Source organism: Lonchura striata, chromosome 8, assembly GCF_050655825.1.
Source record: "Lonchura striata isolate lonStrDom1 chromosome 8, ASM5065582v1, whole genome shotgun sequence".
Lineage (NCBI taxonomy): Eukaryota > Metazoa > Chordata > Aves > Passeriformes > Estrildidae > Lonchura > Lonchura striata.
In genome coordinates, this window is record NC_140710.1 from 14622709 (window position 1) to 14626262 (window position 3554).

Below are 3554 nucleotides of genomic sequence, written 5' to 3' on the forward strand. Positions count from 1 at the left end.
ATAATAAATCTCTTTAAATAATAGTTTTCAAAGCTCTATCAGGACTCTGAACCACTTTTACTTGCTCTCATCAGTTTACAAACTTATTATTACTTAATCCTGGCAAGTGCTTACAAACAGAAAACCAAGTCCATTAAAATATATTGTTCTCTCAAATAAATCAGTATTATTTAGAACAAACAGCTTTTAGTAAGCTGACCGTAGCTGTGCATTTCTGGCAAAAGACAATTATCCCTCAGAGAGATCAGATGGCATTATACAGAAGTTTTAATATTTACCAGTGTAAATAAGTAACAGCTCATGAATATTAATACCCACTCGCCATCCAGAGAGGACTCTTTGGTAAGTGGTTCTGCTGCTACTGGGTTTCAATAGCCAGGTCAGACACCATGTAACTGAGCAGAGGCTGTCAGGCAGAAATTAAATCTATCAGAGGAGGACAGATTAAACCCTATACGGGTGAGTTCACTCTTTCCATGACTCACCAAACTGTTTGAGGGTCACAGACTCCTGTCAAACAAATGTCCATGTGGTCACAGTAGACACTAAAGCACAAAAGACAACTGACACACAGGGGATTTGCAGAAAGGATCTTCAGCTGACAAGTAATAGCCAGCCCCAGTGCTCTGCTTCATCAGAGTAAGGCACAGCCAAAGAGAAAACAGGATCAGTGTGAGGATCCTGCATCCCAAAATAAACACTGCAAATTGGGGTTAGGCAGTGTTAAAGACATGGCCCTTCAATTTTCTACAGCCAGGATCTCTCTATCATGTACTTTTAGCACTTTGATTGAACTTTGGTCAGATTTAAGAGAGGTTTGGAGCCACTAAATAGGACTTGGTTTGAAAAATGTTCTCTTGTTTGTTACTTCAAAGTTTATATATTATAGCAATATTCCTTGTCCTTCATGTTGAACTAGTTCTAAATTAAAACCAAGGAAAATTCAACAAGTGTGTCCTTAGCACCTGCAGCAGTGTTTGCAGTCAGTGCAAACAGGAAGAGAACACTGCTCCTCTGCTAAATCAATATTTAACTAACAGCCTGCTCTACACAGATATGTAAACATCATACAATTGACTAATTAAAAAGCTCACCTATTATCAGGCTTGGACTTCATTAGTACACCACCTCAGAGCATCTTCCACAGATTTCTTTTGATTAACAGGGCTGCAAACTACATATAAATCAGTCAATCAGATGGCCATGGCTTATCTGGAAAGCCAGGCCAACATCCTCCACTGCAGCTCTGTTACTACTCCCCAGAGAGGCAGCAGCCTCAATGGGAGCCTTGTTCCCCACCACAGAGGCACTCTTAAGAGTTTTAAGAAAATATCCCAAAAGACAGAGGGATTGCAGATGGGTTTTCCTAAGAGCAAGGCCAAAGAGGCAGCGGATCAGGATTCTGCTTATCAGCTCCCCTCCCTCCCTAGAGCAAAGTAGTTTGGGGAGCTGCAGGAATGCCCCAGTGGAAAGGGAATAATCCTCCTGAGAGCCATTTTCCTCCTCATCTCTGTTCCCAAGTAACACAGAAGACATGAGATTATACATCCCATCAGGATCCTTTAATCTGTCTAATACAATTCTAGATGTTAAAATACCTGTAGGGTTGGCTTTCCATCATCTCAGGTTGTTCCAGTTTTGCCCTGAAGAAGTTAAATCACTTTACAGGTTTTCCTGCTTGATTCTAAGGGACAAGCAGAATGAAAATAGAAAATTCATTATGTAGGATGACATTTTAAAACAAATGTATCATAGTTACATGACAGTGCAACATCATTCCCCCCCACACCCCAAATAATCATCTTTAAGATGTAGAATGTGAGACAACAACTTCCTATATCAAAATACACTTACTGTCAGAATTCTATTCCTTGGGATGGGGACAAAGGGGAAGGGGTTAAGATCTGACAGTGGAAATACCACGTGTGTCTCTGGTTTATCAGATTTGTAGATTTATTCTGTAAAATCCCTGCATATCTGTTGGGGATGTTGCCCTCTATTTTTAGAACATGCCTGAATAGTTGCAGATCCATTTCTTGTCTGGTGCATTAACAAACATATATACAGGTTACACATTTGGGAAAGACAGATGTAAAAACCTGAAGTTTCTGAGCATGTAGGTCCCCAGTGGCTTAAGCCAGCCTGAGGTCATGGCACTCCACTATCCCACACTCCACACCATCCCCACCCACCTCTTGCATGCTCCTGTAATGAGCACTTTGGGAAGCTAAAAGGGGGAGAAGCAAAAAGGTGGATCAGCCACATAGCACCAGCAGTGTTTGGAATGCGGAAAATCCTATTTTAAACAAACAGGAAAGGATTAAAACTCTACAAATGGCCCTAGTCCACTCCTAAATCCACCTAAGAGTATCATATCCCTAACATTTGGCAGCAAAGAAAGCACAGACCTACCTTTGCATTTCTGCTTTTCCTTGGGGACTACAAACTACAGTTCCTGGTTGTGACCCAGCCCCGCACGTGGCCATCAGTGCTTGGGTAAAACCATTTGGATGTGATTTTGGTGCAAGCCTTGGAGCTGCCTCTGTAATTGCACCCAGACCCATTTTCTTTACCTGGAAGCAGAGGTCACACCTGAAGGAAGTCCAGGGACTCCAAGGACAATTTGCTTTCTGAACTCCTCTGCAGGCTCTGCCCTCTGCTGTTAACCTCTTCCAGTCCCTGGTGCACAGGAGCTGCTCCTGGTGCCAAAGGAGTCTCACCCAGCAGACAGCAGCACAGGTCAGCAGAGCAAAGGAGGCTCCTGGCTGTGGCCAGAGGGTTTGGAAAAGCTCTGCCCTGCATCCACACACAGCCAGAGGCTGCCCTTTTGTGTAAAAACTTCATTACTGCTTTGGTAGAAGCAGGTTGTTTTAATCTCCCAATTTAGTGTTCCTAGATTAAGGTAATTCCCACAGTAATCCTGTTCCTTAAGAATCTGTAACAATCACAGAAAGAATGCAGCTTGACCAGATTATGTAACTAACTAAATGAAATACAAGAGTCTCTATAAGAATATATATAAGGGATAACATAACAAAAATGCCACTTGAGAAATGTCTCATTAAAGGATTTCTAAAATACAAAATGTGTTTTACAAATTGTTATAACTAAATCACCAGGAAATGTTTGAGTAATAGAATATATTAATGCATTGTAACATGAGTACAATTTATGGCGTTACTAATTTCCACTGTCGTGATATTAAAATATTAAAGTTGACAGAGCAGTGCACTGCTGCCCCAAGTTACAGAGCCCTCCTGGAGGAAAACCTTACGTGCATTCAAGAGGTGACCACTTACATCATCTAGATTATTACAGGCAGTGAAAGATTAATAAATAAATTTAAATGCAAACATCTTTCAAAGAGTGTTAATAGAGCAGTGGTTTGTTTTTAATTATCTAACTCAAACATTGGGTCAATCCAGAAATGACAACAGAACAAAACATCTGAAAGCTAAATATTGTTATATAATTAATTCATGTGTGCAGCCAGTGCAAATGGATGACATCAGCTTAGACAGGTTTAAAAAAATGACCAGCTAGGCACAGACAGA